This window comes from Topomyia yanbarensis, chromosome 1, assembly GCF_030247195.1.
Source record: "Topomyia yanbarensis strain Yona2022 chromosome 1, ASM3024719v1, whole genome shotgun sequence".
NCBI lineage: Eukaryota > Metazoa > Arthropoda > Insecta > Diptera > Culicidae > Topomyia > Topomyia yanbarensis.
The window spans coordinates 72,740,200-72,756,750 of NC_080670.1; the positions used below are offsets into that span (position 1 = coordinate 72,740,200).

At 23.4% G+C, this 16,551-nt stretch overlaps 1 long non-coding RNA gene across 5 annotated transcripts in view; it reads left to right on the forward strand.

Annotated features, from left to right (window-relative positions):
• Positions 1 to 2,351: 2,351 nt before the first annotated feature.
• LOC131677922 (uncharacterized) overlaps positions 2,352 to 16,551 on the forward strand; it is a 25,729-nt gene continuing 11,529 nt past the window's right edge. For all 5 annotated transcript variants that reach the window (XR_009303476.1, XR_009303474.1, XR_009303475.1 and 2 more), the window contains exon 1: positions 2,352 to 2,583. This is a non-coding gene — a long non-coding RNA (uncharacterized LOC131677922). The remainder of the gene's footprint in view (positions 2,584 to 16,551) is intronic.

Consider the following 16,551-nt stretch of genomic DNA (forward strand, 5'->3'; position numbering starts at 1 on the left):
ATATTTTGCTAATCCCTGCTGAAAACGACATACCCCCACTCGACCAATGTTGCCAGAATATTTGTTTTGTTACAGTCGTGTCCAAATCTTAAATTGTTCTGATTAAAATTTATTATGTATCAGTTTCACGCTCCGGGAAAAATCAATGATTTAGTCTTTATATCCGCATTTAAATGATCATTACGGGTTTTCCATCGGAATACAGCAAATCAAAATAATTTATATTTGTTGTTGGCCATTACGAAAAATATTTCCATGCTCTTCATTTTTGTAAGTTGTTTTCTGAGTCGAGCACCCTCATTCACAGGATCAATCTTCTCTGTTCGCATTTAGTTTAAAAAACGACGACGAAATGCTATATTATCTCGCGATAGACAATACTCCCAATTTACTCGGCGCTGGAACAAAGACAATTTTTACATGAAGTTGAAATTATTTCCAAACTTAGGCTAAATAGTCAGTTACTCGGTTGGACTTCGAAAAGAGACATTTCCGCATTAATCCGCACACCGCGCTACTGGATCTCTCGGAAACCTGTAGAACTTCAGTTCTGGATAATATGTTTGAATTCGTCTGCCAGAAAATGCCTTGCACTTCATAATTACAGACGGACGTTATGGAAAGAAAGCGGTATCTCGGGAAAACAAAAAACAATACAGTAAACAATCGTCGTTTTACATTTTATATCACAGCAGCCCTTTAGTACTTTTAGTTTCCAAGCCGAACGTTTGCCAATGTCACTTTCGTCCAATCACGAGCTGGTTCAGAATTGGTCAAAAAACAGGGGACAGAGCTGGCGGATCCTATCCTAGCATCAAACACGTCTTGGCCGCACTCTAACTAGAGTGCTCTACTAGAAACGCACTCTCCCAGTTAAACTCATTCCGGAACCGGCTCGGATTTCTGAATGGAGTCATTATAGATTCCAAATCAAATGCAACAACCGATTCCGACTCAGAATCGGTTGTTGCATTTGATTTGGAATCCATACTGACTCCATTCAGGATTCCGAATCAAATTCCGAATGGTTTGACCGGGCTCTTTCACTCTAATGGCTCGGAATGGGAACGTCAAATACAAGGTTTGTATCAAAGTTATTCACTAAATTCCAAGCACCAAAATTTTTAGTGCTTAACATTTTGCGTTTGCGGAGCCACCTATTAGCAAATAGCAGGAACCAGTGTCAAGTTAACCCTGTTAAAATGCGGACGAACATGGTCAGGCGCAAAGAGCTTTTATTCTCAGGTGATACGATCCTCAAAATCGCCGATCAGCCATGTTGGTTCTAGAAACGACAGCTAACAACATTGTTTACTACATCCCAATGCATGCTTGCTGGGATTTCAGTAAGTAAACAAAGTTGTTCGCCGTCATTTTTCTACTCCGCAGCTTGCTGCACGCTTACCTCACTCCTCACCTAGTTACTGCCAAAGACGAATCACCTTATTACTCTAAGCACCTTGGTCAGGCGATTTAAAAAGTTTGACGTTTGACTCAACTCGCCTGTGCTAATTGCCCCTCGGAACAAATGCAATTTGCGAATGCGATTTAAAGACATTTTCTGGCGGCTGAATTGGGCTTGGTTGTTTTTCGCGTTTTTCAAACATGGCGGTTCATATATGGCTTAAGCTTGAAATTGTTTTTTGAGCAATTGGTGTGTTTTCCCAGTACTTTGTTCGTCTACTGCACTTCATTTAGCCAAAGAATGTGGGAAATTGTGGAATCGTGTGTAAGTATATTGGAACAAGATATCTGACCTAAAGTCTTAACGAACGTTAGATTGTGGTAAGTTTTGGAGTACAATACCAATTTCACCACTGATTCTTCCTATAATTTGGTGGTGATTACCTAGTATACTGGTAAGTATATGTAAGTAGATAATGAATCCGAAAATAAGTATTATTTTTAATTTTCAAATTAGGCAATTAGGGGCGATTAAATGGCGCGTTCCGTGGGCGATTTAAGGGCGGGTTGGGCGGCAAAAAAATGACGGCGGCAAATCGCCCAAATGTTGCATTTGAAGTAGCCCTCTAATTGCCAGCAATTTGCTGGCAAATTGAAGGGCAATTAGCGCATCCGAGTTGGCAAATAGCCCCCCGTTAGGCAGCAACTGGCCCTTTTTGACTGTGGGAAGCACTAAATTCCCACAGTTTATAAAGAACAGTTGCGCAAAGGCTCCCAGTGCGCCAATCCGCGGGCCAATCCTGCTCTGTCACAGTTGATTACATTTGCCGTTCCTATTCCTAGGCCGTGAGAGCGAAAGAGATGAATGAGTTGAGTGTGCTTTTATGCTATTCGAGCTATTGTTGCTCTCGCTTTTTTGCATTTCTGTCATTCATTTGCCGTTTGCGTTTAGTTGAACTTCAATCGTGTTCGCGAATAGACGTGCTTGTTGTGTGCCGCCAGGAAATTGATAAAAATTCCTGGAAAACAGTAGTGTTTTACTTTTATTTTATTGTTGAATTAGTGGCCATACGGATTTTCTATCCGAAGCAGTTTCTTCAGCGAATCCGGCTCCGGAAAACGCTAGTTCGGACGAATCTGGCTAAATTTGTGCAAAACGGCGACAATGGATCTGCACGGGTAAGAGTTAAGAAATTAATTTAGGAATTTTTTTTATTGGACGCGAGCCGTGACTTCGATACTCAGCTGGCAGAAACTCTTAAAACCGGCATTGTTCCTTGTGTGGAAAAGTAAATTTCTTTTAACACGATCTGTCATCGGTGCGGAACGTCAAAATTAGTTGCTTCCCAGTCGAACCCATTCCAGAAGAGGTTCGGAATTCTGAATGGATTCCCGATTCCGACTCAAACAGTTGTTGCATTTGAGCTGGAATACATTCAGGGTTCTGACTGGTTTTACCGGGATGCAGTTCCTATAAAGAAGTTCAAACACAGCATCAACGGCAAGGAAAGTGGGTAATTGTTTACTTTAGATACTCTTCCTCCTGTAAGTGGAAAACATGTTTTTCTTTCGTGAATGTGCTAGTTTAGTGTTGTAGATTAATAAAAAAGAAGCAGAAAGTGAAAATTTTAATAATTCATTAACAAGTTTATAAATAAGTTGTACCTGCCAACCTTTCTCGTGTGGTCATTGTGCTTCCGAAAGTTAGGCTTTTGGCGAAGCTAGCTTAATGCGGCTGTACCGCATAGCCAAGTTCGGACGAGGTGGCCTTGCTACTTGTCATCGGAACCGCAAGCAAACCTGTGATCCACTCGTTTGCCCGGTATACTCAAACATAGGGATTAGTTTGAGGCATTTACAATGTCTTATTTAGTAACAATAGGATAGTATTCATTGACAGCGGCTTTGCACCGCTTCGGATCCTTGAACTCGGCTATGCGGCATAGCCGCATTAAGCTAGCTTCGCCAAAAGCCTTACTTTCGTGAGCATAATAACCATATGAGCAAGGTTAGTAGGTACAACTTATTCTTAAACTTAATGAATTATTAAAATTTTTGCTTTCCGCCTCTTTTTCAAGAATCTACAACACTAAACTAGCATATTTTTTAAAAGAAAAAATGTTTTCCGCTTACAAGGGAAGAAGTACCAAAAGTAAACCAACGAGTAAACCATTACCCGTTGACCTTCGATTTCGACAGCGTTGACATTCTGTTTGTACTTAAGTCTGAGTCTTATTCTCATTCACGGCACCCAATTACTAGTACAAAATTTCCTTCTAGTCACTTATGTTACGTGGCTGTAAAATAGGGCCACTCCTTTAAGGAATCCTCTGCGCGTTTTTAATACTTCTGAGGATAGATTGTAAGAGAAACATTAATGCGAATGGGATTAGAATTTTTGAGTCGATACAGTAATTTGTAATTTATTAATTAATCGCACGGTAACCTGTTAGTTTTACCACTACCCAGGTCAAGGATTGTTACTGAGTTTAAATATAGCAATACAAGAACTGGTATGTTGCTCGGTTGGATAAAACGGTTTAAGCACCAAATAGTTCATCGAACTTTTAACATGATTTTTTGTGATTTGTTCGATGTTGTTTGACCTTTGTTTGCCCTATGTTTGACCTTGAGTGCACTCCTCTCAAAAATGTAAGTTCAAATGTTGGCAGGATTTCGGTCATGAAATTCATCTGAAACAGGAAATTCAAAAAGAATTTATCTTGGCTATCGCCTGACACACGGTATTTCCAAAATCCAAAAATTTGGCGAAATGGCTTCTGATATTTTCCAATTCTAAACGATTGATCAGTTCGCCTCTGAAATATATTGTGAACCAGTTGCAAAACACGACTTTTGAGAAACCCATGGAGGCGAGTTATAGGGGACAGCGCACAGCCAAACTTCTAAAATTTCAGAATTATAGAATATCAAAATTTTGAAATTTTAGAATTATTTTAGAATTTTAGAATTTTAGAATTTTAGAATTTTAGAATTTTAGAATTTTAGAATTTTAGAATTTTAGAATTTTAGAATTTTAGAATTTTAGAATTTTAGAATTTTAGAATTTTAGAATTTTAGAATTTTAGAATTTTAGAATTTTAGAATTTTAGAATTTTAGAATTTTAGAATTTTAGAATTTTAGAATTTTAGAATTTTAGAATTTTAGAATTTTAGAATTTTAGAATTTTAGAATTTTAGAATTTTAGAATTTTAGAATTTTAGAATTTTAGAATTTTAGAATTTTAGAATTTTAGAATTTTAGAATTTTAGAATTTTAGAATTTTAGAATTTTAGAATTTTAGAATTTTAGAATTTTAGAATTTTAGAATTTTAGAATTTTAGAATTTTAGAATTTTAGAATTTTAGAATTTTAGAATTTTAGAATTTTAGAATTTTAGAATTTTAGAATTTTAGAATTTTAGAATTTTAGAATTTTAGAATTTTAGAATTTTAGAATTTTAGAATTTTAGAATTTTAGAATTTTAGAATTTTAGAATTTTAGAATTTTAGAATTTTAGAATTTTAGAATTTTAGAATTTTAGAATTTTAGAATTTTAGAATTTTAGAATTTTAGAATTTTAGAATTTTAGAATTTTAGAATTTTAGAATTTTAGAATTTTAGAATTTTAGAATTTTAGAATTTTAGAATTTTAGAATTTTAGAATTTTAGAATTTTAGAATTTTAGAATTTTAGAATTTTAGAATTTTAGAATTTTAGAATTTTAGAATTTTAGAATTTTAGAATTTTAGAATTTTAGAATTTTAGAATTTTAGAATTTTAGAATTTTAGAATTTTAGAATTTTAGAATTTTAGAATTTTAGAATTTTAGAATTTTAGAATTTTAGAGTTTTAGAATTTTAGAATTTTAGAATTTTAGAATTTTAGAATTTTAGAATTTTAGAATTTTAGAATTTTAGAATTTAAGAATTTTAGAATTTTAGAATTTTAGAATTTTAGAATTTTAGAATTTTAGAATTTTAGAATTTTAGAATTTTAAAATTTTAAAATTTTAGAATTTTAGAATTTTAGAATTTTAAAATTTTAAAATTTTAGAATTTTAGAATTTTAGAATTTTAGAATATTATAATTTTAGAATCTTAGAATCTTAGAATTTTAGAATTTTAGAATTTTAGAAATTTAGAATCTTAGAATTTTGAAATTTTAGAATTTTAGAATTTTAAAATTTTAAAATTTTAGAATTTTAGAATTTTAGAATTTTAGAATTTTAGAATTTTAGAATTTTAGAATTTTAGAATTTTAGAATTTTAGAATTTTAGAATTTTAGAATTTCAGAATTTCAGAATTTCAGAATTTCAGAATTTCAGAATTTTAGAATTTTAGAATTTTAGAATTTTAGAATTTTAGAATTTTAGAATTTTAGAATTTTAGAATTTTAGAATTTTAGAATTTTAGAATTTTAGAATTTTAGAATTTTAGAATTTTAGAATTTTAGAATTTTAGAATTTTAGAATTTTAGAATTTTAGAATTTTAGAATTTTAGAATTTTAGAATTTTAGAATTTTAGAATTTTAGAATTTTAGAATTTTAGAATTTTAGAATTTTAGAATTTTAGAATTTTAGAATTTTAGAATTTTAGAATTTTAGAATTTTAGAATTTTAGAATTTTAGAATTTTAGAATTTTAGAATTTTAGAATTTTAGAATTTTAGAATTTTAGAATTTTAGAATTTTAGAATTTTAGAATTTTAGAATTTTAGAATTTTAGAATTTTAGAATTTTAGAATTTTAGAATTTTAGAATTTTAGAATTTTAGAATTTTAGAATTTTAGAATTTTAGAATTTTAGAATTTTAGAATTTTAGAAATTTAGAATTTTAGCAATTTAGAAATTTAGAATCTTAGAATTTTAGAATTTTAGAATTTTAGAATTTTAGAATTTTAGAATTTTAGAATTTTAGAATTTTAGAATTTTAGAATTTTAGAATTTTAGAATTTTAGAATTTTAGAATTTTAGAATTTTAGAATTTTAGAATTTTAGAATTTTAGAATTTTAGAATTTTAGAATTTTAGAATTTTAGAATTTTAGAATTTTAGAATTTTAGAATTTTAGAATTTTAGAATTTTAGAATTTTAGAATTTTAGAATTTTAGAATTTTAGAATTTTAGAATTTTAGAATTTTAGAAACCAACCAAAGTAAATCAACGAGTAAACCATTACCCGTTGACCTTCGATTTCGACAGCGTTGACATTCTGTTTGTACTTAAGTCTGAGTCTTATTCTCATTCACGGCACCCAATTACTAGTACAAAATTTCCTTCTAGTCACTTATGTTACGTGGCTGTAAAATAGGGCCACTCCTTTAAGGAATCCTCTGCGCGTTTTTAATACTTCTGAGGATAGATTGTAAGAGAAACATTAATGCGAATGGGATTAGAATTTTTGAGTCGATACAGTAATTTGTAATTTATTAATTAATCGCACGGTAACCTGTTAGTTTTACCACTACCCAGGTCAAGGATTGTTACTGAGTTTAAATATAGCAATACAAGAACTGGTATGTTGCTCGGTTGGATAAAACGGTTTAAGCACCAAATAGTTCATCGAACTTTTAACATGATTTTTTGTGATTTGTTCGATGTTGTTTGACCTTTGTTTGCCCTATGTTTGACCTTGAGTGCACTCCTCTCAAAAATGTAAGTTCAAATGTTGGCAGGATTTCGGTCATGAAATTCATCTGAAACAGGAAATTCATAAAGAATTTATCTTGGCTATCGCCTGACACACGGTATTTCCAAAATCCAAAAATTTGGCGAAATGGCTTCTGATATTTTCCAATTCTAAACGATTGATCAGTTCGCCTCTGAAATATATTGTGAACCAGTTGCAAAACACGACTTTTGAGAAACCCATGGAGGCGAGTTATAGGGGACAGCGCACAGCCAAACTTCTAAAATTTCAGAATTATAGAATATCAAAATTTTGAAATTTTAGAATTATTTTAGAATTTTAGAATTTTAGAATTTTAGAATTTTAGAATTTTAGAATTTTAGAATTTTAGAATTTTAGAATTTTAGAATTTTAGAATTTTAGAATTTTAGAATTTTAGAATTTTAGAATTTTAGAATTTTAGAATTTTAGAATTTTAGAATTTTAGAATTTTAGAATTTTAGAATTTTAGAATTTTAGAATTTTAGAATTTTAGAATTTTAGAATTTTAGAATTTTAGAATTTTAGAATCTTAGAAATTTAGAATTTTAGCAATTTAGAAATTTAGAATTTTAGAATTTTAGAATTTTAGAATTTTAGAATTTTAGAATTTTAGAATTTTAGAATTTTAGAATTTTAGAATTTTAGAATTTTAGAATTTTAGAATTTTAGAAACCAACCAAAGTAAACCAACGAGTAAACCATTACCCGTTGACCTTCGATTTCGACAGCGTTGACATTCTGTTTGTACTTAAGTCTGAGTCTTATTCTCATTCACGGCACCCAATTACTAGTACAAAATTTCCTTCTAGTCACTTATGTTACGTGGCTGTAAAATAGGGCCACTCCTTTAAGGAATCCTCTGCGCGTTTTTAATACTTCTGAGGATAGATTGTAAGAGAAACATTAATGCGAATGGGATTAGAATTTTTGAGTCGATACAGTAATTTGTAATTTATTAATTAATCGCACGGTAACCTGTTAGTTTTACCACTACCCAGGTCAAGGATTGTTACTGAGTTTAAATATAGCAATACAAGAACTGGTATGTTGCTCGGTTGGATAAAACGGTTTAAGCACCAAATAGTTCATCGAACTTTTAACATGATTTTTTGTGATTTGTTCGATGTTGTTTGACCTTTGTTTGCCCTATGTTTGACCTTGAGTGCACTCCTCTCAAAAATGTAAGTTCAAATGTTGGCAGGATTTCGGTCATGAAATTCATCTGAAACAGGAAATTCAAAAAGAATTTATCTTGGCTATCGCCTGACACACGGTATTTCCAAAATCCAAAAATTTGGCGAAATGGCTTCTGATATTTTCCTCAGTTCGCCTCTGAAATATATTGTGAACCAGTTGCAAAACACGACTTTTGAGAAACCCATGGAGGCGAGTTATAGGGGACAGCGCACAGCCAAACTTCTAAAATTTCAGAATTATAGAATATCAAAATTTTGAAATTTTAGAATTATTTTAGAATTTTAGAATTTTAGAATTTTAGAATTTTAGAATTTTAGAATTTTAGAATTTTAGAATTTTAGAATTTTAGAATTTTAGAATTTTAGAATTTTAGAATTTTAGAATTTTAGAATTTTAGAATTTTAGAATTTTAGAATTTTAGAATTTTAGAATTTTAGAATTTTAGAATTTTAGAATTTTAGAATTTTAGAATTTTAGAATTTTAGAATTTTAGAATTTTAGAATTTTAGAATTTTAGAATTTTAGAATTTTAGAATTTTAGAATTTTAGAATTTTAGAATTTTAGAATTTTAGAATTTTAGAATTTTAGAATTTTAGAATTTTAGAATTTTAGAATTTTAGAATTTTAGAATTTTAGAATTTTAGAATTTCAGAATTTTAGAATTTTAGAATTTTAGAATTTTAGAATTTTAGAATTTTAGAATTTTAGAATTTTAGAATTTTAGAATTTTAGAATTTTAGAATTTTAGAATTTTAGAATTTTAGAATTTTAGAATTTTAGAATTTTAGAATTTTAGAATTTTAGAATTTTAGAATTTTAGAATTTTAGAATTTTAGAATTTTAGAATTTTAGAATTTTAGAATTTTAGAATTTTAGAGTTTTAGAATTTTAGAATTTTAGAATTTTAGAATTTTAGAATTTTAGAATTTTAGAATTTTAGAATTTTAGAATTTTAGAATTTTAGAATTTTAGAATTTTAGAATTTTAGAATTTTAGAATTTTAGAATTTTAGAATTTTAGAATTTTAGAATTTTAGAATTTTAGAATTTTAGAATTTTAGAATTTTAGAATTTTAGAATTTTAGAATTTTAGAATTTTAGAATTTTAGAATTTTAGAATTTTAGAATTTTAGAATTTTAGAATTTTAGAATTTTAGAATTTTAGAATTTTAGAATTTTAGAATTTTAGAATTTTAGAATTTTAGAATTTTAGAATTTTAGAATTTTAGAATTTTAGAATTTTAGAATTTTAAAATTTTAGAATTTTAGAATTTTAGAATTTTAGAATTTTAGAATTTTAGAATTTTAGAATTTTAGAATTTTAGAATTTTAGAATTTTAGAATTTTAGAATTTTAGAATTTTAGAATTTTAGAATTTTAGAATTTTAGAATTTTAGAATTTTAGAATTTTAGAATTTTAGAATTTTAGAATTTTAGAATTTTAGAATTTTAGAATTTTAGAATTTTAGAATTTTAGAATTTTAGAATTTTAGAATTTTAGAATTTTAGAATTTTAGAATTTTAGAATTTTAGAATTTTAGAATTTTAGAATTTTAGAATTTTAGAATTTTAGAATTTTAGAATTTTAGAATTTTAGAATTTTAGAATTTTAGAATTTTAGAATTTCAGAATTTTAGAATTTTAGAATTTTAGAATTTTAGAATTTTAAAATTTTAGAATTTTAAAATTTTAAAATTTTAGAATTTTAGAATTTTAGAATTTTAGAATTTTAGAATATTAGAATTTTAGAATCTTAGAATCTTAGAATCTTAGAATCTTAGAATCTTAGAATTTTAGAATTTTAGAATTTTAGAATTTTAGAATTTTAGAATTTTAGAATTTTAGAATTTTAGAATTTCAGAATTTTAGAATTTTAGAATTTTAGAATTTTAGAATTTTAGAATTTTAGAATTTTAGAATTTTAGAATTTTAGAATTTTAGAATTTTAGAATTTTAGAATTTTAGAATTTTAGAATTTTAGAATTTTAGAATTTTAGAATTTTAGAATCTTAGAATTTTAGAATTTTAGAATTTTAGAATTTTAGAAATTTAGAATTTTAGCAATTTAGAAATTTAGAATCTTAGAATTTTAGAATTTTAGAATTTTAGAATTTTAGAATTTTAGAATCTTAGAATTTTAGAATTTTAGAATCTTAGAATTTTAGAATTTTAGAATTTTAGAATTTTAGAATTTTAGAATTTTAGAATTTTAGAATTTTAGAATTTTAGAATTTTAGAATTTTAGAATTTTAGAATTTTAGAATTTTAGAATTTTAGAATTTTAGAATTTTAGAATTTTAGAATTTTAGAATTTTAGAATTTTAGAATTTTAGAATTTTAGAATTTTAGAATTTTAGAATTTTAGAATTTTAGAATTTTAGAATTTTAGAATTTTAGAATTTTAGAATTTTAGAATTTTAGAATTTTAGAATTTTAGAATTTTAGAATTTTAGAATTTTAGAATTTTAGAATTTTAGAATTTTAGAATTTTAGAATTTTAGAATTTTAGAATTTTAGAATTTTAGAATTTTAGAATTTTAGAATTTTAGAATTTTAGAATTTTAGAATTTTAGAATTTTAGAATTTTAGAATTTTAGAATTTTAGAATTTTAGAATTTTAGAATTTTAGAATTTTAGAATTTTAGAATTTTAGAATTTTAGAATTTTAGAATTTTAGAATTTTAGAATTTTAGAATTTTAGAATTTTAGAATTTTAGAATTTTAGAATTTTAGAATTTTAGAATTTTAGAATTTTAGAATTTTAGAATTTTAGAATTTTAGAATTTTAGAATTTTAGAATTTTAGAATTTTAGAATTTTAGAATTTTAGAATTTTAGAATTTTAGAATTTTAGAATTTTAGAATTTTAGAATTTTAGAATTTTAGAATTTTAGAATTTTAGAATTTTAGAATTTTAGAATTTTAGAATTTTAGAATTTTAGAATTTTAGAATTTTAGAATTTTAGAATTTTAGAATTTTAGAATTTTAGAATTTTAGAATTTTAGAATTTTAGAATTTTAGAATTTTAGAATTTTAGAATTTTAGAATTTTAGAATTTTAGAATTTTAGAATTTTAGAATTTTAGAATTTTAGAATTTTAGAATTTTAGAATTTTAGAATTTTAGAATTTTAGAATTTTAGAATTTTAGAATTTTAGAAATTTAGAATTTTAGCAATTTAGAAATTTAGAATCTTAGAATTTTAGAATTTTAGAATTTTAGAATTTTAGAATTTTAGAATTTTAGAATTTTAGAATTTTAGAATTTTAGAATTTTAGAATTTTAGAATTTTAGAATTTTAGAATTTTAGAATTTTAGAATTTTAGAATTTTAGAATTTTAGAATTTTAGAATTTTAGAAACCAACCAAAGTAAATCAACGAGTAAACCATTACCCGTTGACCTTCGATTTCGACAGCGTTGACATTCTGTTTGTACTTAAGTCTGAGTCTTATTCTCATTCACGGCACCCAATTACTAGTACAAAATTTCCTTCTAGTCACTTATGTTACGTGGCTGTAAAATAGGGCCACTCCTTTAAGGAATCCTCTGCGCGTTTTTAATACTTCTGAGGATAGATTGTAAGAGAAACATTAATGCGAATGGGATTAGAATTTTCGAGTCGATACAGTAATTTGTAATTTATTAATTAATCGCACGGTAACCTGTTAGTTTTACCACTACCCAGGTCAAGGATTGTTACTGAGTTTAAATATAGCAATACAAGAACTGGTATGTTGCTCGGTTGGATAAAACGGTTTAAGCACCAAATAGTTCATCGAACTTTTAACATGATTTTTTGTGATTTGTTCGATGTTGTTTGACCTTTGTTTGCCCTATGTTTGACCTTGAGTGCACTCCTCTCAAAAATGTAAGTTCAAATGTTGGCAGGATTTCGGTCATGAAATTCATCTGAAACAGGAAATTCAAAAAGAATTTATCTTGGCTATCGCCTGACACACGGTATTTCCAAAATCCAAAAATTTGGCGAAATGGCTTCTGATATTTTCCAATTCTAAACGATTGATCAGTTCGCCTCTGAAATATATTGTGAACCAGTTGCAAAACACGACTTTTGAGAAACCCATGGAGGCGAGTTATAGGGGACAGCGCACAGCCAAACTTCTAAAATTTCAGAATTATAGAATATCAAAATTTTGAAATTTTAGAATTATTTTAGAATTTTAGAATTTTAGAATTTTAGAATTTTAGAATTTTAGAATTTTAGAATTTTAGAATTTTAGAATTTTAGAATTTTAGAATTTTAGAATTTTAGAATTTTAGAATTTTAGAATTTTAGAATTTTAGAATTTTAGAATTTTAGAATTTTAGAATTTTAGAATTTTAGAATTTTAGAATTTTAGAATTTTAGAATTTTAGAATTTAGAATTTTAGAATTTTAGAATTTTAGAATTTTAGAATTTTAGAATTTTAGAATTTTAGAATTTTAGAATTTTAGAATTTTAGAATTTTAGAATTTTAGAATTTTAGAATTTTAGAATTTTAGAATTTTAGAATTTTAGAATTTTAGAATTTTAGAATTTTAGAATTTTAGAATTTTAGAATTTTAGAATTTTAGAATTTTAGAATTTTAGAATTTTAGAATTTTAGAATTTTAGAATTTTAGAATTTTAGAATTTTAGAATTTTAGAATTTAGAATTTTAGAATTTTAGAATTTTAGAATTTTAGAATTTTAGAATTTTAGAATTTTAGAATTTTAGAATTTTAGAATTTAGAATTTTAGAATTTTAGAATTTTAGAATTTTAGAATTTTAGAATTTTAGAATTTTAGAATTTTAGAATTTTAGAATTTTAGAATTTTAGAATTTTAGAATTTTAGAATTTTAGAATTTTAGAATTTTAGAATTTTAGAATTTTAGAATTTTAGAATTTTAGAATTTTAGAATTTTAGAATTTTAGAATTTTAGAATTTTAGAATTTTAGAATTTTAGAATTTTAGAATTTTAGAATTTTAGAATTTTAGAATTTTAGAATTTTAGAATTTTAGAATTTTAGAATTTTAGAATTTTAGAATTTTAGAATTTTAGAATTTTAGAATTTTAGAATTTTAGAATTTTAGAATTTTAGAATTTTAGAATTTTAGAATTTTAGAATTTTAGAATTTTAGAATTTTAGAATTTTAGAATTTTAGAATTTTAGAATTTTAGAATTTTAGAATTTTAGAATTTTAGAATTTTAGAATTTTAGAATTTTAGAATTTTTAGAATTTTAGAATTTTAGAATTTTAGAATTTTAGAATTTTAGAATTTTAGAATTTTAGAATTTTAGAATTTTAGAATTTTAGAATTTTAGAATTTTAGAATTTTAGAATTTTAGAATTTTAGAATTTTAGAATTTTAGAATTTTAGAATTTTAGAATTTTAGAATTTTAGAATTTTAGAATTTTAGAATTTTAGAATTTTAGAATTTTAGAATTTTAGAATTTTAGAATTTTAGAATTTTAGAATTTTAGAATTTTAGAATTTTAGAATTTTAGAATTTTAGAATTTTAGAATTTTAGAATTTTAGAGTTTTAGAATTTTAGAATTTTAGAATTTTAGAATTTTAGAATTTTAGAATTTTAGAATTTTAGAATTTTAGAATTTTAGAATTTTAGAATTTTAGAATTTTAGAATTTTAGAATTTTAGAATTTTAGAATTTTAGAATTTTAGAATTTTAGAATTTTAGAATTTTAGAATTTAAGAATTTTAGAATTTTAGAATTTTAGAATTTTAGAATTTTAGAATTTTAGAATTTTAGAATTTTAGAATTTTAGAATTTTAGAATTTTAGAATTTTAGAATTTTAAAATTTTAAAATTTTAAAATTTTAGAATTTTAGAATTTTAGAATTTTAGAATTTTAGAATTTTAGAATTTTAGAATTTTAGAATTTTAGAATTTTAGAATTTTAGAATTTAGAATTTTAGAATTTTAGAATTTTAGAATTTTAGAATTTTAGAATTTTAGAATTTTAGAATTTTAGAATTTTAGAATTTTAGAATTTTAGAATTTTAGAATTTTAGAATTTTAGAATTTTAGAATTTTAGAATTTTAGAATTTTAGAATTTTAGAATTTTAGAATTTTAGAATTTTAGAATTTTAGAATTTTAGAATTTTAGAATTTTAGAATTTTAGAATTTTAGAATTTTAGAATTTTAGAATTTTAGAATTTTAGAATTTTAGAATTTTAGAATTTTAGAATTTTAGAATTTTAGAATTTTAGAATTTTAGAATTTTAGAATTTTAGAATTTTAGAATTTTAGAATTTTAGAATTTTAGAATTTTAGAATTTTAGAATTTTAGAATTTTAGAATTTTAGAATTTTAGAATTTTAGAATTTTAAAATTTTAGAATTTTAGAATTTTAGAATTTTAGAATTTTAGAATTTTAGAATTTTAGAATTTTAGAATTTTAGAATTTTAGAATTTTAGAATTTTAGAATTTTAGAATTTTAGAATTTTAGAATTTTAGAATTTTAGAATTTTAGAATTTTAGAATTTTAGAATTTTAGAATTTTAGAATTTTAGAATTTTAGAATATTAGAATCTTAGAATCTTAGAATCTTAGAATCTTAGAATCTTAGAATTTTAGAATTTTAGAAATTTAGAATCTTAGAATTTTGAAATTTTAGAATTTTAGAATTTTAAAATTTTAAAATTTTAGAATTTTAGAATTTTAGAATTTTAGAATTTTAGAATTTTAGAATTTTAGAATTTTAGAATTTTAGAATTTTAGAATTTTAGAATTTTAGAATTTTAGAATTTTAGAATTTTAGAATTTTAGAATTTTAGAATTTTAGAATTTTAGAATTTTAGAATTTTAGAATTTTAGAATTTTAGAATTTTAGAATTTTAGAATTTTAGAATTTTAGAATTTTAGAATTTTAGAATTTTAGAATTTTAGAATTTTAGAATTTTAGAATTTTAGAATTTTAGAATTTTAGAATTTTAGAATTTTAGAATTTTAGAATTTTAGAATTTTAGAATTTTAGAATTTTAGAATTTTAGAATTTTAGAATTTTAGAATTTTAGAATTTTAGAATTTTAGAATTTTAGAATTTTAGAATTTTAGAATTTTAGAATTTTAGAATTTTAGAATTTTAGAATTTTAGAATTTTAGAATTTTAGAATTTTAGAATTTTAGAATTTTAGAATTTTAGAATTTTAGAATTTTAGAATTTTAGAATTTTAGAATTTTAGAATTTTAGAATTTTAGAATTTTAGAATTTTAGAATTTTAGAATTTTAGAATTTTAGAATTTTAGAATTTTAGAATTTTAGAATTTCAGAATTTCAGAATTTCAGAATTTCAGAATTTCAGAATTTTAGAATTTTAGAATTTTAGAATTTTAGAATTTTAGAATTTTAGAATTTTAGAATTTTAGAATTTTAGAATTTTAGAATTTTAGAATTTTAGAATTTTAGAATATTAGAATTTTAGAATTTTAGAATTTTAGAAATTTAGAATTTTAGCAATTTAGAAATTTAGAATCTTAGAATTTTAGAATTTTAGAATTTTAGAATTTTAGAATTTTAGAATTTTAGAATTTTAGAATTTTAGAATTTTAGAATTTTAGAATTTTAGAATTTTAGGATTTTAGAATTTTAGAATTTTAGAATTTTAGAATTTTAGAATTTTAGAATTTTAGAATTTTAGAATTTTAGAATTTTAGAATTTTAGAATTTTAGAATTTTAGAATTTTAGAATTTTAGAATTTTAGAATTTTAGAATTTTAGAATTTTAGAATTTTAGAATTTTAGAATTTTAGAATTTTAGAATTTTAGAATTTTAGAATTTTAGAATTTTAGAATTTTAGAATTTTAGAATTTTAGAATTTTAGAATTTTAGAATTTTAGAATTTTAGAATTTTAGAATTTTAGAATTTTAGAATTTTAGAATTTTAGAATTTTAGAATTTTAGAATTTTAGAATTTTAGAATTTTAGAATTTTAGAATTTTAGAATTTTAGAATTTTAGAATTTTAGAATTTTAGAATTTTAGAATTCTAGAATTTTAGAATTTTAGAATTTTAGAATTTTAGAATTTTAGAACTTTAGAACTTTAGAACTTTAGAATTTTAGAATTTTAGAATTTTAGAATTTTAGAATTTTAGAATTTTAGAATTTTAGAATTTTAGAATTTTAGAATTTTAGAATTTTAGAATTTTAGAATTTTAGAATTTTAGAATTTTAGAATTTTAGAATTTTAGAATTTTAGAATTTTAGAATTTTAGAATTTTAGAATTTTAGAATTTTAGAATTTTAGAATTTTAGAATTTT